Consider the following 14,046-nt stretch of genomic DNA (forward strand, 5'->3'; position numbering starts at 1 on the left):
TACCCTCGGAGGTCCTTACCAGTCTTCGCAGCTCTACTATCGCGTCCTCCGTCGATTTTCCCGCGAGAAAGCCGAACTGTCGATCCGAAATTCTACCCGGCGCCAGCGACGTTCCCGTTAGACGCTCCTTAATTAATTTTTCGAAAAGTTTACTTACCACGGAGAGGAGACAAATTGGTCTATAGGATTTCGGGTCCCTTTCGTCCTTGTCCTCTCCCTTCAGCAAGGCCCGCAACGAGCCAATCTTCCAGGCGGAGGGAAAGACGCCCCACTTTAGGCACCCGTTAAACAGTTTAGTGATCTGGCCGGGGATCACTTTCAACGCTGCTTTTAATACGTTAACTTCCACGAGGTCGGTTCCCGGTGCTTTGTTGTTTTTGAGAGTCTTCGCTGCTCTTATCGTTTCTGCCACCGTGAAATGAGAGGCGTCCGGTGTCTCAGGTGGCGTGTACGCGTTTACCCGCAATACGCTTTGTTCGGGTGTATCGCTCGCGATTCGGTCGTCGGGGACGTGTATTTTAAGAAGACAGTTGGCTGTTTCCTCTAGAGTCATGGTTGAAGATTTGCCATGCCTGAGTGTGCTGAGCACTCTTTCTACTCGGAGTTTCTCCGCTTGTTGCTTATAAACGAAGCCCCAAGGTTCTAAATTTCCATGAGATGTTACGAATTCCCGCCAACTATCGATCTTTGCCCTTTTTATATTTCTGCCATACAGTCGCAAAGAAGAGCGGTACTCCGACAGTTTTTCCACGTATGAGGGCTGGCCATGTTCCTTCTGCAGGCCACGTCTCAACCTGTATAGCCTTTTCTTGAAGATTGTTAGCTCCCTAGTCCACCACGGGTTGGACTCCCTAAAATGCCTTTTTCTTGGCATTGAGGCCTTGCATGCCTCGCTAAGGACAACTGCGAGCTTTTCGGCCATTTCCTCTACTTCCTCCGCCGACCTCAACTCGAGCGCCTCCAGCATGGACCCTGAAAGATCAGCGAGAGTCCCGGAAAACCGTTCCCAGTCGGCCCGACGGGTGTCGAACCTCATGTTCGCGGCACCCCCGGCGTCCCGCCCCTTCGGCACTCTGAGCCTGATGTCGATGGAGTTGTGGTCGCTGGTTGTCCAATTGTCCCGTACCTTCCATTCCCTGATGAACCGGGTCATGGAGGGCGACGCCAAGGTCACATCGATATATGATGAACCTCTTGCCGTCCAAAAGGTGGGTTTCTGGCCAGCATCGTTGACCACCTCTATACCAGATGCCCGGATGAGGTCTTCGACTTTCGCACCTCTTTCGTCCGCCTCCTGGGGACCCCACAGCGGCGATCGGGCATTGGCATCTATCGCAACTATCAATCTCTTCCTCCTCAGCGAATGAAACACCATTTCGAGGTGCCTGAGGTGCTTCTCTATTTCTTCGCAGTACTGAAAGTAGCACGAAGCCACATAGAAGGAGAAGCCAGGTGCTTGCACTTCTGCACAGACACAATGAGCTGTGCTAAGCTGCGAGATAAACAACAGCTGGAATTGAGAGTTACAGGCTGCCACCGCTGCCCACGGGCGCTGTGAACGCACGGCGGCCACTCTCATTCCTAATCCTAACCCAACTAAGGTGTGACTCGAGTCCCGCTTCCTGACGCATGGCTCCTGCAATAACAGGACGTCAAGCCGCTTTTCGACGACGAGCTGACGCATCTCTCCCGTGACTTTTGCCGAACGTCTCATGTTCAGCTGCAGGACTCTCACTCCCGTGGTCGCCAGTGAGATATTTTCAGACGAAGTAGGAGTAAAAGGGGAGCTTGCCGCGCTTTTGTTGCGGCCCGGCTCGATCCGGTTTATTATGGGTGTGGGGTTGGGGTTTTGGGGAGTTCGCGGAGCTAATTTCATCGTTGTTTACGGCGGCGCAAGTCGCGGAGCTATTCGCGGAGCTAATCGCGGTGCTAATCCTAATTCTGTTTTCGCGATTTTTCCTTGCTTCGACGCTCGGTCCCAGCCGACTATCGGACGCCGGCGTGGGCCCGCCCACGGTCGCGTCGCATCTAGCTAGCACAACTCGGACGGCACGAAGGCCGCTACCACTAAGTGCTTCCTGGGCTGCTGCCCTACCCGGCAGGAAGCATTTTATCAGGCGGGCACTTCTCCTAACCAAAGGATTTATCATTTCCATTTATATTCCCACGAGTACGGTGGAAAGGAGGGTCAAGCGACGCAGAGCCATTACTACGCCACCAAGCCTAAATACACCAGGAGGGCGGCAGATATCCCGGGCGGACCGTTAGCGACCGCGATCTTACCGTCCACGCGGCCATTCATGCCCTCGGCACGGTACCTAACACCTTAACATTAAGACGAGCGCCATTGTTAGGAAACGCCTACCTATTCATCGGCATTCCACCCGAGGCAGACGAACGAACGAGACAAAGTAAAACTGAAACGAAACGACCGGAGCGACGACGAGGATACCGATGATGATGTTCCTGAAAGAAAAGAAGCCGCCCTTTGGCCCCCGCGCCTCCGGGCCAGAAACCGGGAGGCGCGGGGCCCATCAGGCGCAGACAGAGACCCCTGCTCCCCCGCCATCGAACCGCAGCATGAGGAAGGCGAGCGGACATGTGATGGGTCTCCGGGAAGGCGGAACTTGGTGTAGGTAGGACAGGGATTGGAATAGATAGGTACGGGAAACGCACCCGTACCACCCCCAGTACTCCAGTCCTCGGATGAGGAGAAAGTTTCGCTGTGCGAGCGACACCGAGTGCGCTCCTCCAACGCATCCATGTGCGCGTGCTACTTGTGAGCCATTTGGTCAGTGACGCCGACTTGTCGTAGCAATGCAGTGTGTAAGCCTGAGGGTGGAAGTCCTGAAAATGATAATGATAAGCTCCCTTCATTCGCCGCGGCGTGTTGCTTTAGAATCTTGGAGTGTTTTGGGGTTCCCGGCACTACTCGGGAGACCTTTAACGCTTGTGGACACTCGCTGGCCATGATGTGGCTGGAGGTACCGCCCATTCCTTTCAATCCCTTGCTTTGTTGTCCCCAGGGCCGCACCCATTTGCATTTTACGTTTTCTGTCAGTCTCAACACGCATCGCGGCAGCCCCCGACAGCGACGCCGAAGCGCACCCCAGGGGGGGGCCGAGTCCCCACGCGGCGTGCCGCTTTGCAATCCTGCATTGGGTTCAACTGGGTCCTTAAGGCGTGTTGCCTTTAGCCTTTTTTGTAAACCCACCGCGTGGCCAGCCCCGTGAATTGCACCGGAGTGCACCCCAGGGGCCAAGTCGCCACGCGGCGTGTTGCTTTTCAATCTTGCGTTGGGTTCAACTGGGTCCTTAAGGCGTGTTGCCTTTAGCCCTTTTTGGAACCCACCGCGTGGCCAGCCTCGTGAGTTGCACCGGAGTGCACCTCAGGGGCCGAATCGCCACGCGGCGTGTTGCTTTTCAATCTTGCGTTGGGTTCAACTGAGTCCTTAAGGCGTGTTGCCTTTAGCCCTTTTTGAAACCCACCGCGTGGCCAGCCCCGTGAGTTGCACCGGAGCGCACCCCAAGGGCCGAGTCGCCACGTACTGCTTTTCCGGATGTTTTGCTGACTTCCAACGCGTACTGCCTGACTTCCTTCCGTCCTCAAGGTCCGGGCCCATAGCCCGTGGGACCGGGTCCATTTTGCCCTCAGTCTGGGTGACTGCCCCTTTGGACAACTCCCGGCGAACCTCCCCGCGTGCCGCATGCCGCAGAGAGAAACACCGAGTGTTCTTAGATTGTTCCACTGCATGTCCGATCCATCGAGCCGGTTTCCAGCCACAAACGTATGCGGCGTCCCGTTAAGGACACGCTTGCGACCTTCGCCCCGACATTCGACAGACCCGGCATGCGCGCCTGGGAACAATCCGTATTTTCGAGGCACCCAGAGTTTGTAAGGGGAAGCGGCGAGCTCCGGGCCGAACACTCTGGGGCCAAGTCTTAGGACACCAGTTTTTGGGCTATCGGTTTGTTTACCGATTTTGCGTTTTCATTTCCTAGATTATTTGTCCAGAGTTTGTGCTGGTCAATCTAGTCATTCGCAGTTTCACCTTTTGTTTTAAACTCTCCTTCGACTCTTCGGCATTCACGCCTCGGCCTTGGCTCTGTGTGCGAAACAAGCAAGAGGGAGCCACGCAACTACACACTAGGTGTGCGCGCCACATATGAGCCATTTGGTCTTGCGACTCCGACTCGTGGCAATGCTGTGCTAGTAAGTAGATAGGGACAGTGGGAATCTCGTAAATCCATTCATGCGCGTCACTAATTAGATGACGAGGCATTTGGCTATGTTTCGTCTACGGTGCGCGACGACTGCTACAAAATCACAGTCGCCAAGTCGCCACCGACAACGATATTGCAGAGCTGTTTACTGTTGGTGTTCGCAGTCAACACCCTGGAGCGTGAAGGTCGGAGCTAGCCAAAGGCAGCTCGTACTTCACCTCGACCATTCACGCAATCATTCAAACTCGCGCGATTGATGCGGAGGCCCCCAACTCTACGCGCCATCCATCATGCACCACCAGATGAGGCCACGTTCCGCCTTCCTTCGTTATAACGCGATGTCATTGCGTTAAAACGTTTCCAGTTCAGCCATGAGCCCCACAAAACTCGAGTCGTCAACGTTCGGAGCTGGGCGGACGTTAAACCCAGCTCTCGCAACTCAGACTCGCTTCGCGAGCTCAAGACACCTCGCCACGAAATTGTAATGGCGGTAAAACGAACATTATTTCGAGGTACTCCTGTGCGCTCCGCCACAGCGGCTGCCAGATCATTACATGATCGGTACTTCTCCACCTTACGCTCGTGGGACATCTCCAACGCGGTTTCGCTAGACACTACTTGCGCGTCTACGACCACTGCCTCACCACCCTTAGCGATGGTCAGGTCGGGCCGCCTCCGGCCGGCAGACGTCGAATACGCTTGTTCCGCATCGACGCGCCATCCCTTCTGCTGTAAATAGCCACCAACTTGACGGCATAGGTCGTCATGCCGCAGGATTCTCCCTCCGTGCGTTCTGAAGCAGCGTTGCACGCAGTGAGCCGGCGTCTCGGTTTCGGGACAACCGGCACGACAGCGATTATCGCGCCCATCACGACCTCGGGAGCATCTCGCTCTAGACGGTATGCAGTTAGCCCGTATGTGGTGATAGTGCACGTAGTCGGCACCTGGGATGGCATCGGCGCCAGCCGATACCCAGTAGGAGCTCAGGTTGGAGGCCGCAACCTCTCTGAGTCCACTCCCATCGCACGACTCGCGCAACCAGGCCGCACACTGCTGTCTGAGCTCAGCGGTTGTAGTCACTCTATGGCCCCGCACTCGCATCTGGTTTTCACACCAGACAAGCTGCCTAGCCACATACGTGGTTTCGGCAGCCGCGCATGCTGCGGGCAGAGTACTCCGACACAACCGCTGCAGTCGGTTATGCTTCAGAATTGGGATCAAAGTTCTCAATAGAGGCATTCCAAGCCCGCCACTCTGTATCGGCGCATGCAGGTATCCAGCAGGAACATCATGGGGAAAACGCAGCCATCGTCGCACCGCAGTGCGTACGATGATATCCTTACCCTTGAGGGTTTTGGCCGAGACCGTACCCACTGTCCATCGGTGATAATACCGTGGAAGGAGACAGTCACGCAACAACCTCAGCCGCTGTTGCGGCTTAAGAGGTGCCCTCGTGAGTTGCTCGATGGCCTGAGCTAAGGGTGGATCGCTTGCGAGTTCCCTAGCACCTGTGTACTCGCAGCCCAGATACGTCCAGACATCGACCAGGGATCTTTGCGGTATCATCGCTCCCCCCACGGTGAAATAAGGTGTGGTGTCCACCTTCACCTTCTTGTCTCTGCCGGACGCCACCATGGACAGCACTCCGGTCTTTCTCGCGTTGATCTCGAGCCCATTTCGCATAAAGGCGTCATAAAGCCGTGTCAAGTTCTCCTGCAGCCCATCTCTGGTAGAGGCCAGGAGCACAATGTCGTCTGCGTAGCCCAGTGCATTGATAAGCCGGCCACCCAACCGATAGCCAACGTTCTCCGAGAGAATTCCTAGTGCTCTCTCTACGACCAGATTGAACAGCAGGGGCGACAACGGATCACCCTGTCTCACGCCACGGCCGATCTTGATGGCCGACACTTCCTTAGCGCTGACCCCCTGCAACTCGGTCAGCGCATTCGAATAGACAGCCCTTACGTACTCTCTAAACTCCCGAGGGAGCCCCAGCTCATCGAGAGTCGTATGAATAGCAGCGTGCGCAACCGTATCGAAAGCTTTCGACAGATCGACGCACGCCACATGCAGAGAACGACAGCGCCTCCGGGCGTCCCAAAGCACGGATGAAAGGACTGTGACGGGAGTAACTATGACTCTCTCGATCCTCAAAGCAACACGCCGCGATGGTACTTAGAGAGAGTAGTGGTTGGTTCGTGATGCGCCAACGAAGTCCTCTAGTAAGGACCTTCAGCCTCTCACGTCCAAGTTGTACCTCCACCTCCTCGTGGTGCTCCCGGAAACGGCCTACTTTGGAAGTTTAGACTCGGTAGGTGTCGACTAAGCGAGTGTACAGCGAAGTGCGCCCCTAAGGGCTTCGGCCCATGCGCCTACGGTCATGGTGAGTTGTGGGGCCAAGAAAGACCGGGGTTTTTTGGGGGGCTCTCGGTTGTCAATCCGTTTGCCCCCCTACACGCAGTAAATTATGAATAAAGCTAAGAATGATTCTGATGTCCCGGGTTCTCGGATGGCCCGGGGTCTGCGTGCGAGTGCTCGCTTGAGTGAGCGCGCGAGAGGTGCGGAGGACCCTGACGGGGTCGCAGCTGGTCCGTCGCGAATCACTATAAGGACCAGCCAGGCTGAAGTGGACAGCCTAGAGGAGGAGATGGTCAGCTGTGAGCATTGTTCGGCGAGATTCCAAAACATGCGTGGTCTTGGTGTCCACAAAGTACGTGCACAACCACTACAAGCCAACAGTGCTATCAATGTTGACCGCGTAAAGGCCAGATGGTCAGTGGAAAAAACTATATTCATGGCACGCGCTGAGGCTGAAGGCATCTTAGCCGGGGAACCTTTCATTAACCAGTATCTGGAGACAAGGTTCCCCAATAGGAGTCTCGAAGCCATCAAGGGTAAACGGCGACAGGAGCCTTACCGAGTGATGGTTAGAGACTTCTGCCAAGAGATCTAATCGCGTCGCGCGATTGTGATCGATGAGGGCGATAGGGATGGTGCGGTGATGACACGAGCCGACACCATTCCTGCGGCCATTGAGGCTAGTACTGACGATCAAAGCGCACATCAGCCTCCCCCTGAACAAAGTTCTCAGAAACTGCGGGACAAGATACAATCACTCGTAGAGCAGAGTGCGGCGTTCCGTAGCTACGAGGCTGATACTCTTGCTGGCACGGCAAGAGATGCTCTGACGGCGGGGAGGGTCGACGTCTTGGCTATCGAGAGATGGCTGGGCATGATCTTCCCTCGGCCGCTACAAGTGCGCCCTCCGCAACGCGTTTCGGCAAAGAAGCACTGTCCTCCAGTTAAACGAGAGAGCAAGGAGCAGAAGAGAAAGAGGGAGTATGCAATTGTGCAATCCCTCTACAGAAAGAACAAGAAGTCCTGTTTGTCGCGTATCCTCGAGGGCGACTCGGTGCGCGAGAGGCCGTCTGCTGTCGAATTCCTTAACTGCTGGCGCCCCATTATGGAGGCCTCCAGCGGTGCGGATGGAGACATGACGGACTTGCGTGAGTCGTTTGGGGAAGCGGCACAGGCTGCGAGTGCTGGCCGGAACCGTACGTCGGGCCCGAGAGGGATTCACCTCGAAGGTCTCGGCGATGGCGCTGCCACGGATCCAGTTCCTGTGGCGGATAAGACCTTGCTCTGGGATCCTATAACACCTGCAGAGGTGAACAGGATTTCCGTAAGGACTGGCACTGCGCCCGGATTGGACCAGATTACGCCGAGGATGTGGAACGCTGTTCCTGCGATTCTTCGTGCGCTTCTGTTCAATCTGCTGCTCCTGGCAGAGACGATCCCCTCATCAATCGCCACAACCAGAACGGTATTCCTTGAGAAGGGGGGTATGTCCGATCGGCCAGGTCCGACGGAGTACCGACCTCTCAGCATAGGATCCGTTATGATAAGACACTTCCACAAGATATTGGCAAAGAGATTGGCAGCCCTCGACATCTTCGACAGGCGCCAAAAGGGGTTCCGGCCGGTGGACGGGGTATGTGAGAACGTCCCAGAGAACGTTAAGAGAGTCATAGTTACTCCCGCCGTTTACCCGCGCTTGATTGAATTTCTTCACGTTGACATTCAGAGCACTGGGCAGAAATGACATTGCGTCAACACCCGCGAGGGCCATCGCAATGCTTTGTTTTAATTAGACAGTCGGATTCCCCTAGTCCGTGCCAGTTCTGAGCTGAGCGTTGAATGGCGGCCGAAGAGGACGACCACGACGGCTCGCGCCGCCACGGAAGCCTCGCAGCAAGGAAGATCCGCGGGAGGCCAAGGCACGGGACCGAGCTCGGATCCCGGGACCGGCGCGAGAACGCCGACCGTTCACCTCGCCCAGGCCCGGCACGTCAGCCAGACCCGCTTCCCGACCAAGCCCGACACGCCCCGCTCCTCAGAGCCAATCCTTATTCCGAAGTTACGGATCCAATTTGCCGACTTCCCTTACCTACATTATTCTATCGACTAGAGGCTCTTTACCTTGGAGACCTGCTGCGGATATGGGTACGAACCGGCGCGACACCTCCACGTGGCCCTCTCCTGGATTTTCAAGGTCCGAGGGAAAGATCCGGACACCGCCGCAACTGCGGTGCTCTTCGCGTTCCAAACCCTATCTCCCTGCTAGAGGTTTCCAGGGAACTCGAACGCTTATACAGAAAAGAAAACTCTTCCCGGATCTCCCGACGGCGTCTCCAGGTCATTTTGGGTTACCCCGACGAACACTCTTACGAGGGCCCGAATTGTATGCGGTTCCGCTGCCGGGTTCCGGAATAGGAACCGGATTCCCTTTCGCCCGACGGGCGTGTGTCTTTCGTATAATATTTATTATTATTTCTCGACACTCGAGTATATTGTACGCCGTCATTGACATAGGATTTCTCCTAGGGCTTAGGATCGACTGACTCGTGTGCAACGGCTGTTCACACGAAACCCTTCTCCACGTCAGTCCTCCAGGGCCTCGCTGGAGTATTTGCTACTACCACCAAGATCTGCACCGACGGCGGCTCCAGGCAGGCTCGCGCCCAGACCCTTCTGCGCTCACCGTCGCGACCCTCCTACTCGTCAGGGCTTCGTGACGACGCGAGAGAAGACTAACGCCCGCTCCCGGTTGCCGCCCCACTTGCCGCTGACGGCAGAGTATAGGCTCGACGCTTCAGCGCCATCCATTTTCAGGGCTAGTTGCTTCGGCAGGTGAGTTGTTACACACTCCTTAGCGGATTCCGACTTCCATGGCCACCGTCCTGCTGTCTTAAGCAACCAACGCCTTTCATGGTGTCCCATGAGCGTCGAGTTGGGCGCCTTAACTCTGCGTTTGGTTCATCCCACAGCGCCAGTTCTGCTTACCAAAAATGGCCCACTTGGCACTCTGATCCGAAGATGCTCGTGGCTTCATAATTCAAGAAAGCCAGAGATCTCACCCATTTAAAGTTTGAGAATAGGTTGAGGTCGTTTCGGCCCCAAGGCCTCTAATCATTCGCTTTACCAGATGAGACTCGCGCGCGTTCCGTGCGGAACGGCCGAGTGCCAGCTATCCTGAGGGAAACTTCGGAGGGAACCAGCTACTAGATGGTTCGATTAGTCTTTCGCCCCTATACCCAGTTCCGACGATCGATTTGCACGTCAGAATCGCTACGGACCTCCATCAGGGTTTCCCCTGACTTCGTCCTGACCAGGCATAGTTCACCATCTTTTGGGTCCCAACGTGTACGCTCTGGGTGCGCCTCTTCTCGCGATGAGAACGAGACGCCCCGGGAGTGCGAGGCCGCATCGCGACGCGGCCCATCCTCCCTAGGTCGACGGCCAGGGCCGACCTTCACTTTCATTACGCCTTTAGGTCTCGCGACAAGTCCCAATGACTCGCGTACATGTTAGACTCCTTGGTCCGTGTTTCAAGACGGGTCCTAAGAGTACCCAAAGCAGTAGCGTCGCCGACCGGTATCGGTCTCCCGCGAGACCGCGGGAGACGTTCGCAGGCCTGTCGAAGGTGTACCGTACTGTAACCAACAGCGGGCCAGGACCGGGGACGGCGCGAAGTCCGTAACCTCCGAGTACCGTGGCGCGCGCTTGCGACGGTCTCGACGCACCGTGAATAGTGCGGCCTGATACCTTGCGCGTACCGCCGAGCAGCCGGCCGGGCGACCGAGGGTTTGTCGCGTGCCGTTTTACCGGCGACGCGACAGACACCGCACCCGGGCCGTAGACCGACACCCAGCGGGTCGCGACGTTCTACTTGGGGAGAAGTGCACGACGACGAGCGCCGGACATCGGCGCACGGTAGCGTGCCCGCGCGCGAGCCGCAAGGACTCCGCGGGACATCGCCGACCGACGCGAAGCCAGCGCCGCTGACGATGAATCTCCCCGTTCGATCTTTTGGGTTTCTTAGGTTTACCCCTGAACGGTTTCACGTACTCTTGAACTCTCTCTTCAAAGTTCTTTTCAACTTTCCCTCACGGTACTTGTTCGCTATCGGTCTCGTGGTCGTATTTAGCCTTAGATGGAGTTTACCACCCACTTAGAGCTGCACTCTCAAGCAACCCGACTCTAAGGAGAGATCCTCCCGAGGCGCGCACCGGTCGCTACGGGCCTGGCACCCTCTACGGGTAAGTGGCCCCATTCAAGATGGACTTGGACGCGACGCGGCACCTCGGGATAAGCGGATCCTCCCAAACACCACATTTCCCTGCGGCGGAACCGCGGGATTCGGTGCTGGGCTCTTTCCTGTTCGCTCGCCGCTACTAAGGAAATCCTGGTTAGTTTCTTTTCCTCCGCTTAATAATATGCTTAAATTCAGCGGGTAATCTCGCCTGCTCTGAGGTCGTCGCATAGTGAGTTTTCGTAGCCGTTTGCCTCCTCCGCGTCGCTCATCGTCGTCTCTCCTCTATAATATATATTATAAGAGGGAGAGAGAGAGAGCGTCGAACGAGAGAGCAGCAGCGGCAGCACACGAAATACGCGAGAAGGCAAATCGCCGGGGCGCTAACCGCACACACACTCGTTGGTGGTAATGGAGACGATATATCGCGGGGTTCGAGATTCTCGGCTCCCCCTTCTCTTTTATATACGAAATTCGGGCGGAATCGATTCGACGAGTACACGACGCGGCGCGCCGGTCCCCTTTTTTCGCTTTACGAAAATTTCGTGGACTCGGACACGCGGTCGGCTCGCGATTCAAAACCCTTCTCCGTAAAGAGGTAAAGGATTACGAATGCTCTCTCCGCCGGACGACGACGCGCCGTATATTTCTCCGTAATACCGTTATGTGTGCGGGCAAGGGCGCCTCGGCATAAGACGCGCGAGCGCTATCGCACCGAGAGACGCGGCACAGAGTGCGAGAGCAGTCCGGTCAGTCTGTGTGATGTACGGAGAGGAGAGACGGTGAGACAAGCGCTACCTACTTTCGGGAGACAACGACGCACGCGCCGCTCTAGGGAAAGCGGTGCCATTTACCGTCCTGACCCTTTTTTTGGCCGTTTGTTGCTCCCTTCGCGCGCGCTCTTACTCTCATCCCATTTCTCCTCGGCTCTCGCGTACACACACGACTTGGATACACAAACACGCTCCCCCTCTTAATTCGCGCAGCATTCTCTGGGCGCGCGTTCGCCAACGTTTTACACGCTTGTGCGCTTCTCCTCCTCATTATTATTATTTCGGTGTGTCATTTCAGACGACGCCAGGATTTGCACCGCGGCCGGTCGGCGCGGCACAGACACCTCGGGCGAACGTCCAACGATTGCTCGTACGCCCATTGTAAGCGTTGCACAGGGCACAGGCGACGCGCGCGCCATTCTCTGGTCGCCCGCGTCGTGGCCGTGCGCGCTTTTCGGACGCAAGCAGTTTAGGGGTACTAAAACGACCCTCAGCCAGGCGTGGTCCGGGAATTGTATCCGTGGACCGCAATGTGCGTTCGAAATGTCGATGTTCATGTGTCCTGCAGTTCACAAGTTGACGCGCAATTAGCTGCGTTCTTCATCGACCCACGAGCCAAGTGATCCACCGTTCAGGGTAATCGTTCGAAATTTTTGCGTTCGCGAAGAAACGCGCTTCTCGTTCAACCATCGTGGTCTCTTCTCTCGGACGAGAGAGAGAGAATAATCGTGGTGGCTCTTCGATCAGCCTGTCCGCGCGCGTCCGAGGACGCGCGCGGACCGCCGCCTCCCGCCAGGGAAGGCTACGGCACAAAGATAGAGTTGTGTGTTTCTCGTTCGGAGCGTCTCTCCCGCAACGGGAGAGCCGGGGCGGAAGCTCTTTGAAGAAACCGTCGGACCGACACAGTTGACAGATTGGTCGAAATATCATCGATCCCTTCTCTGTGTTATATATATATATTATAATAATATATGGGGGTCCTCTCGCTCGGCACTCGCGGTCGCACACCGTGTGTTCTCGGCACGCTGACCGCTGCCCCGCGACAACGGGGAGGGCGCGCGTCGACGAACGTCGTGGGTGCTGCACACACGCGTGCGCGGGCATAGGTTACCACCGGTTCGCGCTCAACGCCGAATCGACGCTCTGTGTGTGTGTGTGTGGCCGGAGAATGGCACACACACGAGCGTGATCGCGAAGCGTCTCGCTCCGAATCGTCGTCGAACACCGCCGGGCGCGCTGCTCTGCTTGCCGACTACTTTCGGTCAGAGAGGCGCGACGGCGTCCGTCGTTATATCAAAACACAACAACAAATTCCGTCAAATCCGTTATTTTCTTTTTCTCTGAGAGCGCCTTTTCAGCGCGTCCATTCAGTCGCCGACTGCTGCGAGCGCGCGTCTCTCCCAAAAGAGAGGACTCTCGACGCAGAGCAGGACCTCCGGAACGTTAATGATCCTTCCGCAGGTTCACCTACGGAAACCTTGTTACGACTTTTACTTCCTCTAAATGATCAAGTTTGGTCATCTTCCCGGCAACATCGGCAATGCCGAGACATTGCCGCGCACCAGTCCGAAGACCTCACTAAATCATTCAATCGGTAGTAGCGACGGGCGGTGTGTACAAAGGGCAGGGACGTAATCAACGCGAGCTTATGACTCGCGCTTACTGGGAATTCCTCGTTCATGGGGAACAATTGCAAGCCCCAATCCCTAGCACGAAGGAGGTTCAGCGGGTTACCCGGGCCTTTCGGCCAGGGAACACACGCTGATTCCTTCAGTGTAGCGCGCGTGCGGCCCAGAACATCTAAGGGCATCACAGACCTGTTATTGCTCAATCTCGTGCGGCTAGAAGCCGCCTGTCCCTCTAAGAAGATTTGTTTGTACGTTGGTAGTAAAAACCCGCCAGCCGAAGCCGGGGGCCTTCGCGATACCATAAGGTACGCCTATTTAGCAGGCTAGAGTCTCGTTCGTTATCGGAATTAACCAGACAAATCGCTCCACCAACTAAGAACGGCCATGCACCACCACCCACCGAATCAAGAAAGAGCTATCAATCTGTCAATCCTTCCGGTGTCTGGGCCTGGTGAGGTTTCCCGTGTTGAGTCAAATTAAGCCGCAGGCTCCACTCCTGGTGGTGCCCTTCCGTCAATTCCTTTAAGTTTCAGCTTTGCAACCATACTTCCCCCGGAACCCAAAAGCTTTGGTTTCCCGGAAGCTGCCCGCCGGGTCATCGGAGGAACTTCGGCGGATCGCTAGCTGGCATCGTTTATGGTTAGAACTAGGGCGGTATCTGATCGCCTTCGAACCTCTAACTTTCGTTCTTGATTAATGAATGAGGGAGAGAATGAGAGCGTTGCGGAAGTGAGTGAGATAGCGTGTATGAGAGTAATTGGTGCGAGACTCCGTAAATTCCTGTTTACGGAGACGAACAAAATTTCAAAGAGTGCGAGTGAGAAAATACT

The 14,046-nt window shown here is 56.1% G+C and overlaps 1 non-coding gene and 2 pseudogenes across 1 annotated transcript; all 3 read right to left on the minus strand.

The window, feature by feature from the left end:
* Positions 1-8,685: 8,685 nt before the first annotated feature.
* Positions 8,686-11,017, minus strand: LOC146719434 (large subunit ribosomal RNA; annotated as a pseudogene).
* A 1,055-nt stretch (positions 11,018-12,072) lies between these two features.
* Positions 12,073-12,227, minus strand: LOC146719435 (5.8S ribosomal RNA). The gene has a single exon (XR_014926524.1). It is a non-coding gene; the product is annotated as a 5.8S ribosomal RNA (ribosomal RNA).
* Positions 12,228-13,040: 813 nt separating this feature from the next.
* LOC146719436 (small subunit ribosomal RNA) lies at positions 13,041-13,769 on the minus strand (annotated as a pseudogene; the record flags this gene model as incomplete).
* Positions 13,770-14,046: the final 277 nt, after the last annotated feature.

This window comes from Nylanderia fulva, unplaced genomic scaffold (assembly GCF_048542155.1).
Source record: "Nylanderia fulva isolate GAGA-0341 unplaced genomic scaffold, ASM4854215v1 Scaffold983, whole genome shotgun sequence".
Taxonomy (NCBI): Eukaryota; Metazoa; Arthropoda; class Insecta; order Hymenoptera; family Formicidae; genus Nylanderia; species Nylanderia fulva.